The sequence below is a fragment of the Lytechinus variegatus genome, chromosome 2 (genome assembly GCF_018143015.1).
Source record: "Lytechinus variegatus isolate NC3 chromosome 2, Lvar_3.0, whole genome shotgun sequence".
Lineage (NCBI taxonomy): Eukaryota > Metazoa > Echinodermata > Echinoidea > Temnopleuroida > Toxopneustidae > Lytechinus > Lytechinus variegatus.
Window position 1 is genome coordinate 56217531 of NC_054741.1, and position 21812 is coordinate 56239342.

Genomic DNA, 21812 nt, shown 5'->3' on the forward strand with positions numbered 1-21812 from the left:
GTCTTGACCACCTAATTTGAATAAACACAAGTGGAATGCCTCTGGCCGTCTCACCTGCATCACGCGGTTCAATATAGCAGCAGTGCTGACTTTGAATACTACTCTAACTCGCACAAGATGTTCAGTGATACATGGTTACTCTTATGTCCACTTTTTATGAACTAGACCAATAAACTTACAGAGATATGATGGTTATTCAACAAAAAACCCCAACATGGCCAAAGTTCATTGACCTTACATGACCTTTGACCTTGATCATGTGACCTGAAACTCGCACAGGATGTTCAGTGATACTTGATTACTCTTATGTACAAGTTTCATGAATCAGATCCATAAACTTTCAAAGTTTTGATGGTAATTCAACTGATACACCCACTTCGGCCAAAGTTCATTGACCTTTGACCTTGGTCATGTGACCTGAAACGCGCACAGGATGTTCAGTGATATTTGATTACTCATATGTCCAAGTTTAATGAACTAGACTAATAAACTTTCAAAGTTATGATGGTAATTCAACAGATACCCCCGATTTGGCCAAAGTTCATTGACCCTAAATGACCTTTGACCTTAATCATGAGACCTGAAACTTGTACAAAATATTCAGTGATGCTTGATTACTATTATGTCAAGTTTCATGAATCAGATCCATAAACTTTCAAAGTTATGATGGGAATTCAACAGATATCCCCATTCGGCCAAAGTTCATTGACCCTAAATGACCTTTGACCTTGGTCATGTGACGTGAAACTCATGCAGGATGTTCAGTGATACTTGATTAACCTTATGTCCAAGTTTCATGAACTAGGTCCATATATTTTCTAAGTTATGATGACATTTCAAAAACTTAACCTCAGGTTAAGATTTCAATGTTGATTCCTCCAACATGGTCTAAGTTCATTGACCCTAAATGACCTTTGACCTTGGTCATGTGACATGAAACTTTAATAGGATGTTCAGTAATACTTGATTAACCTTATGGCCAAGTTTCATGAACTAGGTCCATATACTTTCTAAGTTATGATGTCATTTCAAAAACTTAACCTCAGGTTAAGATTTGATGTTGACGCCGCCGCCGCCGCCGTCGCCGCCGCCGTCGGAAAAGCGGCGCCTATAGTCTCACTCTGCTTCGCAGGTGAGACAAAAATGGCTGCAAAATTGACCATTTAAAATCTTATTTCTACAATATTCTTTTATAATACTCGCTTTCATCGACATGGATACTGCAAAATCCTGCATACATAACATGTACCATTCGGGAAAATTTGTTATTTCTGTTTGCGGCTAATTAATTATTCAAATTTATGCATATTTTGCAATATTATGTATAATTTGATAATTTGGGTACAAATAGCATTTGTATCATTATGATAATTGTTTGGCCCTTAAATATAATATTTAGGTCAATTTTTCTATGTATTTTATCGTCAGAATACTTGCCTAATGCACTTGATATATCCCAGTACAGAATGTGAGCAACCGTGAAGGTCTGTTTTAAGACCCAGTAACATCCGTGATCATCCGGGTATTCCGTGTTGGCCCGGGAGCATATCAAACAGGATCCCTATTGCTACCTTGCCTATCCTTGTAGACTCCGTACTTTTCCGTGTTAATAACCAGTTAACTCCGTACTCACTCCGGGAATGCTAGGAAAATACAAATTTGGCACCCCGGATCATCACGGACTGAGATCCGTGTCCGTGAAGGTGTAAAAGGGGCCTTAGCATAGGCATTCCACACAAAGTGTATGGAGTAGCGCACTCCAAATGTGCTAAGATTGCCTCCCAAAGAACGTTTGTGTCCTCACTTACACTAAAACCAATTTAACGAGGCAAAGCGATCTTCAAAACTTCATCGCAAAGTAGTTTTCTGAACCGGTTTGGAAGATTGCTTCCAAGACCGCTTTGACCGTTCTCATTACATGTTAAACTAGTTTCCACTAAACTAGTTTTAGGACGGTAGTGAGAATGGTGAGAACAGTGTAATTAAGCAGTATGAAAGGGGAATATTATCATTATTTCATACAATCCCACCAATGATTACCCCCGACTACTATACCCCAATACACAGTTGTGTCTGGAACAGCTGAAATCATTTTACCGAAGAGTACCTGACCTTGGCATTGAAGCCTAACATTCCAAAGCACCACAACTCAGCCGCTTAATGACGTTTCTTTATTCCACTCCTCACTCAAACTTGTAAACTCACTCAGGTAGAAATCTGTGACTGACTGATTCGTTTTGTCCTACGCAATTAGGTTTGATGAGAAGATCAAGATAATTGCCGCTAGTCAATCAAAACGGACCTGGGTGAGATGGGAGGTCTCCATTCATCCCTGCATCATAGATGGCCTACATAGCAACTGAACAATAATGTTTGAAAAGGAATCTTCTCCTACTTTTGGCATTTCAATTATCCATAATTTTGAATTGATTACCCCCCCCCCGAAAAAAATTGCTTACATTTAAATCCACTTTATATGCCTACTTGGAAATGCAATAGAATGATACTTTCATATTTTTATTTCATTTTATGCTTTGGCATTGCTTAAAGGAAAAGTTCGACCTGAAGAAAACTTTGCTGTAAAAATACCAGAAAAAAATGATCAAAAATATTTTCATTTTAAAAGGTTCACGATGACTAACTGTTAATTGCAGGACCAGGTATGAAGTAATATGTCTATACATTGAAGGTACAATAAAAACCATTGTCATTTTTAGTAGAAAATGACATTTCAATGATTTTGTACTGCATGATATGGGGGGGGGGGTAACTGCTCACATCAGGACATTAAAAAAAAAAATCTTGTAACTTTTTTAATATTTGATGGATTTTCCTCAAATCTTCACCAATATATTTTGCTATTTTATTCAGCAATTTTTCCAAAAAATTTTTGTCAGGGTGATTTTTCCTCTAACTGAAAGAACTGCCACAACATAATCAGAATTATGACGATAATTTATTGCAAGATGTAATCTATGGGTGTGTTTATGCTTCCATTGCGAGGACAGAATCAGCGATTTCAAACGTCGATTCAAAACGCCGATCGTAAACGTGGTTCTGGGAGTGCTGTTTATGCTTAACTTTTCAGAGCAAATCATGATCTCCAGCTGGCTTCGCATCGTAAAGCAAGGTCAAATTGGGCACGCCTTTTTTCTAGTTTTTTTTTTCCGATTGTTGTTATTACGTGGAGATAACATGGAGCAATACGACTGTACTTGCCTGCGGATTTTCATCTTACCGGAAACATGTACCAAATGACGTCATTTAAACACGTGTACGATTGTGGTTCTGTTTATACTTCCCCAGAAAGCCTGATTCTGGTCAAACAACGTTTACAAATGCACCTTTTTGTGAGTTTATGATCGGCGTTTTTTAAACAGCGTTTAAATGAAAGTATAAGCATGGACGCAACCATGTTTTGGACTAATCACGTTTGGAAACGCTGATTCAGGCCTGAAAAGTGGAAGCATAAACACGGCCTAAGACTTGTTTTCCTATTTTACTTAATCTGTTTAATATATATCAGATGCTCTTAAACATGTTATGGATATCATTACAATGTAAATCATTATAACAGTCTTTGTTAAGATTTGACGCTAATTTGGGTCTAATTTAAATTCACAGAGAATCAATATACGACAAAAATCATATAACAGTCACTATAGGTCTAAATTATTTTGCAAGATTTTTAATACTTTTTCAATAATAGTTCACATCACTGAATGATTATCAAAGCTTAGTCAGGCTTTTAAGATCATCTTTGAATTTTTATCAACAAAATCCTTACACCCGTTTCATTTTGGAATGAATCCATGCAGCGCTGTAAACAAATATAATTGTTTTTGTTGTTGGTACGAATATGACAGTCGTGACCTTGTGTTTACCTCTATGTGCAAACAGAGCACATGTACATTAAATCGTGTAAACGACTCGGCCCTATCAATTATCTTCCAATTTCAATGACTGTTGGGTATCTGGCCGACTTCCAAAACACTGACTTTCTGACACCTCTGCTTTGATCTTTCCTATCCTATTACAGTGCACAACAGGCGGTGCTGCACCAGCCCGAGTTTGCTCGATCTCACGATTTTAGCCCGATCGGCCCTCTTCGCGATTGATCCCGAGATTCAAGAAACCCCCTCTCCACCATCGCAAGAAGAGCGCGATTCCTGCTCAAGCAAGGCATAGATGCATTACGGTCTGATGCCATGAATAAATAATCCTGAGTGTGTCTGCACCTGCGAATTAGCGGGAAAATTCGTAAAATAGCATGCTATTTTGCAAATAATCCCAAGTTGACTTAAGATTGAAATCTCAATATTAATCCTGCGAACGAGCGCGATAATTGCGTCTCCATTACAAATAATCTCAAGTTTGTTCAGATGAGGACAATTTGCCGGATCAGAAATAGCACGCTAATTTGAAAACTTGGGCTGGTGCAGACGGCCCTTGTATTCTACAAATCAAGGATTTGAAGATTTTTTGTTTATCGGTGGAGGTCCCCAGAGAGAATCAGAAGAATCTACAAGCTTCATCGCACAAGAATGTCAGATTTTTTTTCCCTCTTAATACCCTAATAAATATTATTCTCACCTGAGAATAACAAACCATTTTGGGGGCTTGAATATGAGAGATATGGAATGTTTGTTGCAATATGATTACTCTTTTTCTTGTTTTGGGGTTGCTTCTTTTGAGATTTAACCTTCAGAAACAGAATTTTGATGGAATTGATGGCTATAAAATATTTTGTTTGTTTTTAATATGATTCATTTTTAATGATTGCATATATAGGTCATACACATTCCAGTAAAATAGTTCAATATGATTACAACCCATCTCAAGGGTAAAAACAAAAAATGAAATACATTTACATGTCTTGTATATTGAAGTGCCACAATCATGATGAAGTATAAACACATTCGTTGATATTTTTTTCTTATCAAATCATCTTTATTTCAAAATATCTTTTGACCAAAAGAATGTTTTCATATGTAATTCATCATTAATTTGTTTTATTCATGTCAATGCATAACATCAACAACTAGCACATCAACGATGTGGAGCTCATCCGGTATCTCGCAAAAAAAATTAACACAATTTTAATTTCAGCCCAGTTGACACTGTCGTGAATTATATTGGTGACATAAATTGAGGATATAGAATTGAGCTTGATGAAGTAATGACATAGAAGCATTTTTGTGATCTATGAATAAATTTCATATGAATTTAGAATAAAAACTATTAATAATTATCTACTCAAAGTTTCTTAAAATCTCTGTGTTGAACCCTGGTGAACCTAATGTAGCTCTCAGATGGAACAAAAATAACCAAAATCAATCAACAAATAAATAAGTAATTTTTGTGAGTTTTGAAAATATGAATAAATTAGCATATTTAATGAGTTTCAAAATTCTATGTTGTAATTTTGTATCACCACCTCGAGCTATCATATAAAGCAAACAAATTGAAATTGATCAACAATTGAATGAATTTTTTGTGATTTATGAATAAATTTTTCATTAATTAGAATAAATAATTTTCCAGACAAAATTTCAAAATTTTGTGTACAAGTTTGGTGAACCTCATGCAGCTCTACCAGATAGAGGGAAAAAAAATCAAAATTTGTCAACAAATAAAGAAGAGGCATTTTCTGTGATTTATGAATACATTTCGCATAAATTAGCATAAATAATTTTCTACTGAAAATTTCCAAATTCTGTGTAGAAATTTGGTGTGCCTCATAAAGTTCTACCAGATGGAAAAAAAATATCAAAATCTGTCAACAAATAAAGAAGAGACATTTTCTGTGATTTCAGAATACATTTCGCATAAATTAGCATAAATAATTTTCTACTGAAAATTTCCAAATTCTGTGTAGAAATTTGGTGGGCCTCAAAAAGTTCTACCAGATGGAAAAAAAATATCAAAATCTGTCAACAAATAAAGAAGAGGCATTTTCTGTGATTTCAGAATACACTTCGCATAAATTAGCATAATTTTCTACTGAAAATTTCCAAATTCTGTGTAGAAATTTGGTGGGCCTCATAAAGTTCTACCAGATGGAAAAAAATATCAAAATCTGTCAACAAATAAAGAAGAGGCATTTTCTGTGATTTCAGAATACATTTTACATAAATTAGCATAAGTAATTTTCTACTGAAAATTTCAAAATTCTGTGTAGAAGTTTGGTGAACCTCATAAAGTCCTACAAGATGGAAGATGAAAAAAAGTAAAAATTGGTCAACAATTAAAGAAGAAAAAGCGTTTTATGCGAATTTTTGAAAATATGAATAAATCAATTTCGCATAAATTAGCATAAAAATTATTCTAGACAAAATTTCAAATTCTGTGAAGAACATTGGTGAACCTCATGAAGCTCTACAGATGGAAGAAAAAAAGTAAAAATTGGTCAACAATTAAAGAAGAAAAAGCATTTTAAGTGAATTTTTAAAAATATGCATAAATTAATTTTGCATAAATTAGCATAAAACTTGTTCTGGGCAAAATTTCAAAATTCTGTGTAGAATTTTGGTGAACCTCATGAAGCTCTACCAAAGAAGCATTTTTTGTGAATTTTGAAAAATGCGCATAAATTAGCATATTTAATGAATTTCAAAATTCTGTGTCGAAGTTTTGAATCCCTCACCTAGTTCTATCATATAAAGCAAACAGAATTGAAATCGAACTTGAAAAAGCGAAGTAGTAGCATTTTGAAATTGTGGACGGACGACGAACGCCACGCCATGGCATGAGCTCATCTTGCCCTTCGGGCCGGATGAGCTAATAACACCACAAAAGCAAAAATTGAATATAATTTAGAATACACTAATAAGATAAGATAATCTAAAGCAGAATTTTGTTCTTCCATCTGCTATCAAATGATAACATACTTTAATATCTAACAAAGATGAGGTGTTCAACACATAATTTTTTTCTTTAAATCGTTGACTTCGTTTAATTAACTGGCCTCACTTCACAAGCTCAAAAACGTCATTACTAGATACGTAGAGACAGAATAAAGCAAGCATGACATTTTCAACAATCAACAATGACAGCGTATAATGTCAAGACCACTTATCAATGGACTTGCTCTGATGACATGAGGAATGAATTTCACATGCTGACATATTCTAAATGCATTTTTCCTTTAAATTCTAATTCTGTGGGCAATATTTCTTTCAGATATAGCTTTATATTTACAGGTTTGAAGCGGAGCAATAACACAAGATGTTGAATACCCCTTCAACGTCCCATCAATACCTTTAAAAGGCTTGTTTGACTTTAATTTCATTTTCATCTTGTAATAAAGCAAAGCTATTTCCTACGCCATTGCACAAATACATTCTACACCTGCACGACTTTACAAGGTCAGAGCTGAAAATAAAGCGACAACAAAGAAAATAGTTTGAAAGAAGCAAGGTACCATCATGAAATCCATATTTTTCAAAAAAGCACGTATCATTCTCCCCCCCCCCCCCCCCCTCTCTCTCTCTCCCTTTCAAGTATTTTGATTGAATAGAGTAAAAGCTTTTACAAAGTTTATCAGAATTTTCCTTCGTATTCAGGGAAAGTTCAGGAAAAATAAATGAGTCATCGGGAATAATCCTAAGACTACAATCATTATTTGTTCTCCCTCAATAATCTATATACAAAAAATGCATACCAACTACCAAGAAATATTTGAGCGACTTCTTTTTTTAAAGAAAAGTGTTTACTCTAACCCTAACCTACATACTGGTATAATTTCTGGTTATGAATATCAAATCAATTATGTTCTTCTATATGAAATGATAAAAACTGTCCATTACTTATCAGCTATCATATTCTAAAGAGTCTTTACAGCTAAATTGTTCTTTTTATTTGATAAAGTGGTAGTTCATTTCATGGTTTTCAATTCTATTGAGTTTGGCATTCTTTTCCAAGCATTAAGAAAATGTAAGCTTGTGAAATTCAGACAATCCTAGACCTACTTCCAACTTACACAACATCATAACTTCATAGACTGAGCAGAAGATCATGAGATACTTTATCTTTTTTAATATGGTCTACATGGTGTGTGTGCGTGTGAGAGAGAGATAGAGAGAGAGATGGGGAAATTATTTTCTACTCATCCCAAAATGTGTCAATTTAAAAATGCCAACAGAGAAAGATAAAAAATTATTTTTGTCAAAATTTGATGACAGAGGAAATGCTGAATAATAAATTTCTAATTTTTATAACACATTGTCACTATATGGATAACAAGGAATGTAAAATTCTACTCCCCTTTCCTCTGAAATTAATCCCTGTTAGTTAATACAAGGGGGGTGATGATGTGACTAAAACCAAAATGTGAAATGAAGAGGTAGGATAGGGAGAATTTTAAAGAGAAATTCCAGTATAGTTGCAGTAAACACTGATTTCATGAGAAAGTCTGTAAAACAAGGCTTAATTGTCGGTATATCATCGAGGATCTAGATCTGGTACAGTTACATAAACTGAACTTTGTGAAATCTTGAAATCTACGCTCAAAAGTGTTCAGACTGAAGATCCCCAACAAAGATAAGCCCACGTGGGACAGTGTATAATTATTGCTTTGAATGTCCGGCCTGACGCTCTACCCGAATACTGTGCTTATTTGCTAATTTCTCAGCAATTACACAATTTCTTCCAGAGTCCTTTGGCACATTTGTTTTATTTATACAAACAGACACTTTGGTGGTCATTTCATTGGATTCTGTACAAACTCATTTTGATATTGTTACAGAAACTAGCATTTACCTTTAAACAAAGGTTGTTTGAATGAACTGGATGAAATAGGGGCACATCAATTACAGGATGGGTGTGGAGGCGAGGGGCAATCCTTTTCTGATGAATAGGCATTTTGCTGGTATCTACCTCTCGAACCAGGTGTTACACCCCCTGATTATATCATTACATACCATTTAACATTGACAATGACCTTCACCAAGAGTGCATCATTAGGTGGTTTCAGACCGCCTCAAATTTCGTCAGTTCCAAGCATTTTCTAATCAGCATATTTACCCCGATCAGAAAATACCAGGTAATTTTGGCAATGTGAAAGAAAATACCCGCTAAATAGTAGGAACTTGTCAAAATTATGAGAAAATTTGGGGGGATTTTTTCCAAGGTCACAGGTAATTTGGCAGTGTGAAAAAAATTGCGGGAACTTTCTTAGCCCAGCGTGTAGTTGGGTGCTGAGCTAGCGATTTTAAATCTCGCACCTTGCCTGCCTATCAAACCATACTGCGTGCATGCTCGTAACTTTAAGAACTTTCCCCAAAGGGTATGTTTCATGTGGTATGGATGCAAAACTATTAATTATCTGGTATTTATGAGTCTGAAAAAGTTCTTGTAATTTAACCGCGGTTTTTGTGATCGAGGTGGTTTGAAACCACCTATTGGGAAGGGCCTAGACCTAGTTCAATTTAGAAATGTAGGTTAACCTGACAATAAGATAATGAGTATGTGATGGACAAAACATTAGCGAGGGGGCATGATGGAAAACCCTTGTTACTCTGCTGGTTAAGGAAAAAAATGGATATCAAAAGAGGATTTATACTCACCAATCGGACATAAACTTGTTTCATTCACGAAGAAGAATCATTGTGTTCATTGTTTTTCCTCCAGATGTGAAAAGTCTATAGCAATTAAAAAAATGTCAAGATTTTGATGAAATAAATGCCTTTTAGACACTCCATATTCCATGAAATCCCTGCATAATTAAAAAAAAGTGTTCATTAATCACATTTTGAAAAACAGACACAGGAATCATGCTCAACAGTTTTACAAAGAACTTCATTTGGTGCCCCCTTTATACAATATGTTGGAATACTACATTTGAGTACTACACAATTGAGTGCACTGCTACAAGCTGTTCAGCAATTTCAAATGCTGAATGTTCAAAGGAAAAGAAAACGAACATTTTCATTCAGTATGTGACTCGATTATTCCATCTGACCTACCTTTTTGATGTATCCAATTATATGGAGAATTACTGTTTCAAAAATATCATTCAATCAAGTGCAAATAGCATGGTAAATTATTTCATCATGGTTTGAAGAATACAGGAAAAGTGTGGCCACTATGAGGGTATCTGCCCCTACCCAATACCACCCCCACCCCGCCCTCCAAAAAACACAACAAAAAAACATGTATTTTACCAGTATAAAGGCAAACGTATTTTCACACATCCCTGAAAGAAAATATCCACAAATAAACAGTATGTAGGTGCTTTTGAAAACTAAAAAAAAACTTTGCCCGGATTTCTTGAAGGTCATGGGGATGGTATAATTGCGCTGAGCGAAAGCAAATTGCAAATTTTTATTGCAAAAGTGTATTGCACATTTTTCTCAGAAGAAATGCAAATGCATCGTTGCATGCACATTAATAAGGATAACGTAACTCTTCCTGCATACATTGAAGATAGAGAGCGGCACTGGCGCATAGATGGGGGGGTGTTTTGTGGGGGCACCAGGCCCCCCCCAAAAAAAAAAGTACATTTGAAAAATGAAAGGGAAAAAGTTGAAACATATATTTTTTATTTTTGTCAAACTTTCTCACAAAATAAGATATTTGCTTCAAAAAGACCCAAAAATTTGCCCGCTTGTTATGCATTCTCACAATGTACCTGTATTTTTTTTTTGGCTCATCATGCCACTGGGGTGAGAAGGGGAGAGAGAATGCCTGAAATAGAGAATATGAATGAGAAAGATAGACAAACATCCTCCCCCCATACACAAACAATGAAGGGATCTATTGTCATTGAAGCTCCTTGAATTCGGTCTCATTAATTGGGATGTCATCGTTGCATGCGTGCCATCCTCGACATAACATTTTATCACATTGTTTTGATGCTATCATTTCCGCATGCATCCTCCCTCTCCCCTCATCCCTCTACCTTTATCCATTAAGATGATAGAAGATAATGAAGGAGTCAATTAGTTATCCTAATTGTTTCATTAGCATCCCGGAGAGGTATGATTGACGGCTGGACAACGCAGATTAAAGGCAATGCTTGCTAATGATATACAAGTCTAAACCATCTATGTAACAATCAGATGGTCATTTAGCCAACAAATATGGTACCCAGTTCGATGTAATAATAATATTCTACTATCATATAAGGCTAATCACATCAGAAGGTCACTATGCACCTTACAGACATAAGCCGCGAAATGCTCCAAAGATCCCTGGAAAATCAAAAATTTCATTGCAATGTTAAAGCCTATCCAATATTGCAGATTTAGTCTGTAAGTTGTAAAAAGTATAGCCCCCCCCTCCCCCGTCATTGGTTCCTTTTTTGTCGGCTTATGTTGCATGCACTGTCTCCACTCCCTGGGGAGTATTCCAGCAATTAGCAGTCAAGACTACTTGCTCAGCCAATGATATTATTGTTTGCGTCATACTGGATTGTGTAGTGGAGGGTAAGACCCCGTTCTCATTACGCTTTCTAAAACTAGTTTACTGGAAACCGGTTCAGGAAACCAGTTTGGAAGATTGCTTTGCTAGCATTCCCATTTGATCACACGAAAGTGGTTTTCAAAATCACTTCTCGTAAGAGTAGCACGGGACCGTTTCGGGTGGGGGAGGATCTTTTACTTATACAATAACAGAACAGTGCAGCGGAAGGGTTTTTAAACGAAGAATCCCCACCCTGTCCGTCTACAGAGGTAGAACTTAAATAAAACACTATTAGGTTGTAATTATTTTACTATGTAATAATCACACATCACATAATCAAACACCATCAATCAACAACATTCACACTATGCTATTAATTAATGTAAATCATAATACTCAATAAAATAAACTAACATACTCATTATATAAAGGATATATGTTCCTTTAATTCTAAACTAAATTAACATTATATACATGATATTTACAGTTATAAAAAATGGTGTAACTCCTAGTTACATAGTTACTTGAACAGGTATGAACATATAGTTCAAATTATACTTAAAATTTACTTAACTGGACATAACTTTAAAACAGTTGTGAAACAACTACTGATAGTAAGACTAACATAATGACATTGAGGGTCTCAGTGCAGATATAGTAAAATGTAGAAGCTGTTCATGGTCAGACGACCAGTGACCTGAGAATCAGGAAAAAGAAGAAGTTACATGATAGTAACTTTATGGTGGATGTTTCCTCTCCATCTCGAAAGTTGTGTATGATTTAATCAAAACTTGATTAAATATTTCTAATATTAAATATCAAACTTCATCTCAAATATTTTCATATCAACTAGGATTAGTAAATGGTTTTACAGTAACATAATATCAAAACAATAAAATAGAATGGTTTAGCACAATGATATTCAGGAAAGTCTTTAATCAGATACATTAGAGTCCGCACAGTATTAACGCGGCAAGATAGGGAACTCAGCCTATCCGCTTGACCAGAATAATACCGTTTAGTTGTTTTGGATTCGCGACTTGCTTAAAATTTGTAATTCGCAAAGTTCAAAAGGCTCAACTATAAAACTCGCACCATGCTCGCGCTGCTAGACAATCATAAATAACAAGTGCTCCACCATGAACAATAATCGTAGATGGTTAGTAACAATCATAAGAAAATCAAACATTCAATAAGATGTAGACTATAGAATAGTATCTATCATCAGTTATGTAAATCTAAACTTTAAAATATTATTCAATCGAAGATTGATAATAGGCCAAATGTGTAAAAGACAATTTTGGAAAAGTAACATTCAAAAATAAATCTATAAGATCAGTTCTTAAATAATCTTATAAACTGAGATATGGAAGGATGACTTCGGATCTTACCTGAGAATCAGGAAAAAAAGAGAAGTTACATGATAGTAACTTTATGGTGGATGTTTCCTCTCCATCTCGAAAGTTGTGAAGAGGATGTCTCCAGAACTTCTATATAAAGGTATTTTCGATGATACCATTATTTTGGGGAAGGGGTGTGTATATTTATGACTGATAATACTTTTTGATCCTAAGTCATCTCTTTTAACACAAAAAAAACCAAGTAAACAATAATTGCTGACCCCTTTAGGGTAGCAGAGATGGAAGAGCCCATCAACTTTTCCCCAAAATACTACTACGTCATTCATGACATTCACGTCATTATTTTCTGGGAATAAGGACCACCTGACCCTTACTCATGCTACCAAGAACTGACCATTGGCTCTCTCTTTCGCTCACTCTCTCTCAGTATGTACAAAAGGTCATGCAAGTCATCTCACTCTCTCCTCTCTCACTCTGACCATCTCGTTCAATATCCCTACAAGGGGGGGGGGGATATTACAAGGGTTTTATCCTTTTCACTACATATATGTAGCACCAAAAGGGTGCTACAACTCTTCCCTACTTAAAAAAAAATGTTCTTCCACAAAAGAACATAAACAAAGCATTCCATAGATCATATACAAAAGATAAACAAGATCATTCAATATTATTTTGCTCAAGAACTAAAGGAGCCAAGTCCGATCGACGACCACTTGCAAACTGAAGAGTACGGATTCCCAGAATCCAGTTGTTGCAGAAAAGTTATGTGTGGCATCTTGCCTGATGCACTCGGTGAATTAAGATGCTATAGTTCATGCAAAGGGTCCTGACATAGCAGTGTAGACCAACTCGAAGCATTTGAAGAATTGTCTTAGGGCTCCGGACCACTGTCCTTACAGTCACAAAGTATAACATCGTATGCTAAGTGTTTCAGCTCACCAATCTCAATATTGATAGCGTCTCTGTATTACCCATGACGATAATCAATGTTCAAGTTCAAAAGATGCATTCTCTAACAGCAGCTAACCAAAAACTTTCTTGTAGTGGTGTCTTCTTGACTTGTCCCTGAGTTCATGATGAGGAACTGTATCTTCCATTTGGTAGGCCTCTGACAGGATCCAGGTCTCATTCATCCAGGATGCTAGCAGATGGACTCCTACCTCTCAACTCCTCTGAGAACCCTCATGCCCTAACTTAAAATCTTAGATTAAGTTCTGACAATTGTAACAGACTAACATTTAAGAAACAATAAGATCATTAACTAAATGCCTAACAAAACAGAATAAGAACTAAAAAACAATGCAATGAAATAACAAACATCCTACCAAGTGACCTAATCTGTCAACAGAACTTACAACTCAAATAAAGTATGCACATCGACTACTAGTACATTAAACGTATAAGTCATTATCAAACACACAAAATACACACACATTCCAGTGCCTGTTCAACTCATGACAGGTCTTTTCCTAAACAGACTTGCATTACAAGTACAAGTATGATTTAAAAAGATTCACCAGGGTGGGTGAAAAATTATCTATTCATACTTAATCAATTATACTGACTTTCTCAATCTTACTTCAATTTTTGAGGTTGCATTTGCATTCAATGCTATATCCTCATGCTCTATAACCTGGAATAGTATTGGTAAGTCTGGAATTTATTTAATTCAATCTTTAAAAATGCATCACTGTTTCCAACAACTTTGCTGTTCATCCTATCTTACTCCCTATACCAATTTTCTCAGTAGCAAACTTATTTTCGCTAATCCCAATTGAAATACCTCATTCAAAAGGGTTATTCTTTAGACGATACAAGTTATATCCCCTACTGAATGGCTCGAATGGAAAACAATTCGATATATCACTCATACCGACAATGTTTAACTTCAGGAGAAGAATTTACTAGATCGGAACAAACAAAAGTCCATCAGCTTAACTCTCAACAATTAATTGACATTTGTGCATATCCAGTAGGTGAATCGTACCATTCGCCTATATTCTGATATAATTGCTTCATTCCAATTGACAACAATAATTTATGATGGAGGACCTTATGCGCAACATCTCTTGATTTGCAATGCAGGGAAGGTCACTTTCAATCTTTTCACTAAGATGAGTCTTCCATCTTCACAGAATTTAATACACATTATCATCATAAAATTGCGTCCTGAGTCAATATATGAACTCTCAAAAACAAAGACCAAATCAAAAGACTAAAAAATGTTCACCAGACCATACCATTACTAATTCCATTAAAAAAGGTTTAATAACTTACAGAATTACAACTAACAACAACATAGCCACAATCATGTGAATAACAAGAAGTGGAATCAAAACAAATGTTCTATCAAACTTTTTAGATGAGTGATTGATAGTACCAGGATCTGAACAGGAATAGTCTCGAACCTAGACCCTATAATGAATGAACCATAAGTGAGCGCACATATGCTGCAAAAGTATAATGCAAAAGATTTTCCAAATAACCTCTTGTGCATCCTCCTATCCATGTAATATCTTCTTACTCAAACAACGGAGCTAAATGGTGTAGAGATAGGATTTTCAAAACAAACAATATAATGGAACAAAATGAACTTCAGTCAAAAATATGTTCCAAAAGGTATTTTCACATAATACCTATACTTACACCTTCTCTCCCTTAATACCATTTATACAAAAGACAAACACAAGGATTATACTATCACTTTGGTCATAACAATTATTAACCTATCAATTGCAACGACATAGCAATATTATGGTCTACTAACAAAAATATAAACCTCGCTCTGCTACCAATTGTAGCACGGGACCGTTTCGGGTGGGGGAGGATCTTTTACTTAACAAATAACAGAACAGTGCAGCGGAAGGGTTTTTAAACGAAGAATCCCCACCCTGTCCGTCTACAGAGGTAGAACTTAAATAAAACACTATTAGATTGTAATTATTTTACTATGTAATAATCACACATCACATAATCAAACACCATCAATCAACAACATTCACACTATGCTATTAATTAATGTAAATCATAATACTCAATAAAATAAACTAACATACTCATTATATAAAGGATATATGTTCCTTTAATTCTAAACTAAATTAACATTATATACATGATATTTACAGTTATAAAAAATGGTGTAACTCCTAGTTACATAGTTACTTGAACAGGTATGAACATATAGTTCAAATTATACTTAAAATTTACTTAACTGGACATAACTTTAAAACAGTTGTGAAACAACTACTGATAGTAAGACTAACATAATGACATTGAGGGTCTCAGTGCAGATATAGTAAAATGTAGAAGCTGTTCATGGTCAGACGACCAGTGACCTGAGAATCAGGAAAAAAGAGAAGTTACATGATAGTAACTTTATGGTGGATGTTTCCTCTCCATCTCGAAAGTTGTGTATGATTTAATCAAAACTTGATCAATTACTTCTTATATCAAATATCAAACTTCATCTCAAATATTTTTATATCAACTAGGATTAGTAAATGGTTTTACAGTAACATAATATCAAAACAATAAAATAGAATGGTTTAGCACAATGATATTCAGGAAAGTCTTTAATCAGATACATTAGAGTCCGCACGGTATTAACGCGGCAAGATAGGGAACTCAGCCTATCCGCTTGACCAGAATAATACCGTTTAGTTGTTTTGGATTCGCGACTTGCTTAAAATTTGTAATTCGCAAAGTTCAAAAGGCTCAACTATATAAAACTCGCACCATGCTCGCGCTGCTAGACAATCATAAATAACAAGTGCTCCACCATGAACAATAATCGTAGATGGTTAGAAACAATCATAAGAAAATCAAACATTCAATAAGATGTAGACTATAGAATAGTATCTATCATCAGATATGTAAATCTAAACTTTAAAATATTATTCAATCGAAGATTGATAATAGGCCAAATGTGTAAAAGACAATTTTGGAAAAGTAACATTCAAAAATAAATCTATAAGATCAGTTCTTAGATAATCTTATAAACTGAGATATAGAAGGATGACTTCGGATCTTACCTGAGAATCAGGAAAAGAGAAGTTACATGATAGTAACTTTATGGTGGATGTTTCCTCTCCATCTCGAAAGTTGTGAAGAGGATGTCTCCAGAACTTCTATATAAAGGTATTTTCGATGATACCATTATTTTGGGGAAGGGGTGTGTATATTTATGACTGATAATACTTTTTGATCCTAAGTCATCTCTTTTAACACAAAAAAAACCAAGTAAACAATAATTGCTGACCCCTTTAGGGTAGCAGAGATGGAAGAGCCCATCAACTTTTCCCCAAAATACTACTACGTCATTCATGACATTCACGTCATTATTTTCTGGGAATAAGGACCACCTGACCCTTACTCATGCTACCAAGAACTGACCATTGGCTCTCTCTTTCGCTCACTCTCTCTCAGTATGTACAAAAGGTCATGCAAGTCATCTCACTCTCTCCTCTCTCACTCTGACCATCTCGTTCAATATCCCTACAAAGGGGGGGGGGGGATATTACAAGGGTTTTATCCTTTTCACTACATATAATATATGTAGCACCAAAAGGGTGCTACATAAGCACGAAATTTGCAGCATAGGCATTCTACACCTGTCGTGTGGAGTAACACACTCAAAATGTGTGAAGATCATTTCCCGAAGAACAGTTGTGTCCTCACCTACTCTAACGATGCAAAGCGATCTTAAAAAGGTGATTTTATTAACCGGTTTGGAAGATCGCTTTGACCGTTCTCATTACTCGTTAAACTATTTTCCAGTAAACTAGTTTTAGGGTGAGAATGGTGTCATAGAGAATAAGGGAAAGATCATTTACAAACAACAGATTGATCATATTGTTGTTTATTTGCTAAATATAAAGGTGGCACATTATCTTTATCCTCTATCTATAAAGTATTACATTTATCATCAAAATGCCAAAATTTCTCTAAGTGGCTTATATAAACAGTGCAGGACTATTATTCCTATAGAAACTAAAGAAACATTATTTGAATTGTATTTGTACTTGTCATGTTATGACATTCTACCACCTCTTACACCCCCAAACATATACCCTCTTTCACTCTTTGATGCATATTCCCTTTGTCAGTACTATCGTAGGGCCATGGTACTATCAACGATGAATCCATTAAACAATTCATAAAACATACCGACAGGATGTTGATATGGAGTTACGCATAAAATATTCTAACAGAAAATAAATTATAAAAATACATTTAGACACTTAAAAAATTTAGACATCATAAGAAATTCCAGACGGACATTTATATGATCATCATATTCATAAAGTGATCACTAATCCTAATTTTGTCTTTAAACGAGCATGGTACTATAAGTGCTGATAATGCAATACACAAGGGTCCTAATGGATTGTTAACAAACAGGTCAAACTCAATAAAAGGGATGGGTACATTAATGACATATATATCTTTCTCATTAGCACATGGGCCAACTTAGTGCGCTAATTCTGCTTTACAATGGTAGATAATGGGTTTTTAATCACATAGGACACATGATCTAAAAACGCACATACAATGTAGAACAAACATGATGTTGTATTGGCCTATAAAAAGCTACTCAGGGATGGATGTTGATGAAACAGAAAGAGACAGGTCACAGGGGATGATCTGGACCCGTCTAAAATAGAGTTGCGATTGATCCGATCAAATGTAACTATGGAAAGCCAGCAAAGTCAACATATAAAATGCATTTTTGTTTTAAAAAAATGCTAGATATGAATGTATATCACATTATCTATAAATTCATTGATTTCTTGACAATTTGGTGTGACCTCCTTTGTTCACAAAGGAAATTTTGCAAATTTCCTATAGAAAAAATTCAGACACTGATGGACTTTCATACTCATAGTGTTACGTTTGATTAGATCAATCGCAACTCTTTGCAAGACATGGCCCAGAAGTGGGGGGGGGGGTGAAAGGGTGAGAGATCAAAACAGAGAATAAGGGGGACAGTGCAGGCCTACTACACAATATAAAACTTTAGTCCTTGATTTTGACCTAATTCTATATCTGAATGGACATGGCTGGAAGGTGGAAGAAGGGGAGCATGAGGGGGGGGGGGGGGGGGGTGGGGAGGGGGTTGAAGAAATAAACAGATAAGATGTATGTGTGTTTTCATTGTTTTAAACAATGGCAATAACCAGCCGACTGGGATCAGGCAATTCAGACATGGCAAAAACTTAGCTATACCAAATTCATTAAAATTTGAAAAATATTTCCCAGACCTCATCTTGAATTTAAAAAGTTGTATATTTGTAATGATAAAACAATTTCTTTTTTCAATTTTTCTTATTTTTATTCTATTATTCATCGATTCATTCATTTAATTATTACTATATCATTATTATTCATTTCATTTCTTTATTTATTATAACTTCTTTTTTTTTTGGGGGGGGGGGCTCAATTACATACATGTCCCTCAGTGCAAACTGTGTTTTGAATTATGGGTAGCAATCCTACAAGACTTGTCATGCAATAGAGATATATGTGTCTAGTGTAGTGGTCAAGCCATTCCATCAATCACATCGACACCCTATTGACATCAATCAAATCTACCAGATAGTCTCCTACCTCAGACCTCAAACAAATATTTTAAGCTACAATGATTGTTGCTGGTCTCTTGGGGAACCACTCGCTTCCTCTGCACCAGCCTGAGTTTTCAAATTAGTGCGCTATATCTGATCTGGCAAATTATCCTGATCTGATCTTGAGAATATTTGTAATGGAGACGCAATTATCGCGCTAGTTCGCAGGATTAATCTCAAGATTGCAATCCCAAGTCAACTCGGGATTATTTGCAAAATAGCGCGCTATTTCATGAATTATCCTGCTAATTCGCAGGTACAGACACACTTGGGATTTTTTATTCATGGCGTCAAGACCATAATGCATCGATGCCTCGCTCGAGCAGGAATTGCTCTTCTTGCAATGGTGGAGATGGGTTTTTTTTAATCTTGAGATTAATCGCGAAGAGGGCTGATCGGGCTAAAATCTCCAGATTGACCAAACTCGGGCTGGTGCAGCACTTTTTGGATACACTTTCAAATAATTTGAAAGGAGGGTCCTCGGAACAGGCTTAGGAACTACAAATGTTTGTGAAAACGGGGGTCTTTGGAACGGATCACCACCGTGTGAGTGCGTGTTCATCCCTATGGAACGGGTATACGTGTATGATGCAGCTAGCCCGGCGGCAAGTATTGTGTTCATACACACATTTCATTCTTCATCAAACCATCCTCTCATTTTGTCATTCTATCATTATTCATTCATGCCTCATTTGCCCTTTTTACACAGGATTTTCTTAACCCCGGACTATCGCTAACCCCGTACTATCCTTAACCCCGTACTATTTTTTTTCCTTTTCACACATGCCAAATTGTTATTGCTAACCCCGGATAAGGAATGCTTGCTTTTCACACACGAAACTCGCTAACCCCGGACTAGTGGTTTTTGTCGATCATTCGTAGTACAAGTACTTCACTCGTACACTTTTTACACACGCTACAATTTCCTTAACCCTGTACTATAGGTGGGGCCAAATTGCCATTTAGCCCCACCTATAGTACGGGGTTAAGCTTAGCCCACTTTCATTTTACACATGCGATCTTAACCCCGTACTATTGCTCTTAGCACCACAATTGGTGGGATATCCCTGCTTTTTTGTACCCTTTTTACACAGGCTAAAATTTCCTTAACCCCGTACTATAGGTGGGGCTAAATGGCAATTTAGCCCCACCTATAGTACGGGGTTAAGCTTAGCCCACTTTCTTTTTACACAGCATTTTTGCAAAGTGGGCTAACCCCGCCTATAGTACGGGATTATTTGGCCCTGCAAAAAAGCAGGGTTATCCCACCAATTGCGGTGCTAAGAGCAATAGTACGGGGTTAAGATCGCATGTGTAAAACGAAAGTGGGCTAAGCTTAACCCCGTACTATAGGTGGGGCTAAATGGCAATTTGGCCCCACCTATAGTACGGGGTTAAGGAAATTGTAGCGTGTGTAAAAAGTGTACGAGTGAAGTACTTGTACTACGAATGATCGACATAAACCACTAGTCCGGGGTTAGCGAGTTTCGTGTGTGAAAAGCAAGCATTCCTTATCCGGGGTTAGCAATAACAATTTGGCATGTGTGAAAAGGAAAAAAATAGTACGGGGTTAGCGATAGTCCGGGGTTAAGAAAATCCTGTGTAAAAAGGGCATTGCAGGGCCAAATAATCCCATACTACAGGTGGGGTTAGCCCACTTTGCAAAAATGCTGTGTAAAAAGAAAGTGGGCTAAGCTTAACCCCGTACTATAGGTGGGGCTAAATTGTCATTTAGCCCCACCTATAGTACGGGGTTCAGGAAATTTTAGCCTGTGTAAAAAGGGTAATTATCTCAACAACTGTTTTCATCTCCATTCATAAGCTCACTATCATCATGTTTCCACCACAGACCAGTTGTGTAAATATGGACCATGCTGTATTACCCCCACCATGAACAACCCCTTGTTCAACTCCATCTGTTTATACTTTCCTTATCACTTTGCCTTCCTCAGAATATTATGTAACTATGTACAGTGAATTATATATTGTAGTTTAGTATCAAGAATAAAGTTAGTTGTGAATGTAACTCCAAGCCAAGCAGACATGCCTAGTTTAGAGATCGAGACCGAGTATGAGCTCATGCAGAGGAGATTGTCAATGTTCTGCGGCTGCTTTTCACCTAAATTGCAGCTCATTGTAGCAAATCAATCCGACCGGAACTGCGTAACGAAAAAATATGCGAAGCTTTGGAGCGGATTTCTTTCTTCTTTTTTCTTGATAAGAAGAAAATGTTATGCTTTGGAGTGGCTTTCTTTGTTCTTTTTCTCAATAAGACAAAAACGCAATGCCTTGGAACGGAAAATTGAGTGTAAAAATGGGGGTCCCCTCAGCGGCACATACCCACTATACAATATATACTGAGTGCCCCCCCCCCCCCGGATTCTTTCATTTGAATTATGGACATAAAACATACAATGAAACATATTCG

The 21812-nt window shown here is 35.9% G+C and overlaps 2 long non-coding RNA genes across 2 annotated transcripts in view; both read right to left on the reverse strand.

Moving 5' to 3' along the window:
• LOC121408434 overlaps positions 1-21812 on the reverse strand; it is a 58137-nt gene that overhangs the window by 3782 nt on the left and 32543 nt on the right. The window contains exon 4 of the long non-coding RNA XR_005969039.1: positions 9567-9641. This is a non-coding gene — a long non-coding RNA (uncharacterized LOC121408434). The remainder of the gene's footprint in view (positions 1-9566; positions 9642-21812) is intronic.
• LOC121408433 lies at positions 11610-16169 on the reverse strand. Its single transcript, XR_005969038.1, has 2 exons — positions 16100-16169; positions 11610-12794 (listed from the first exon to the last, which is right to left on the reverse strand). It is a non-coding gene; the product is annotated as an uncharacterized LOC121408433 (long non-coding RNA).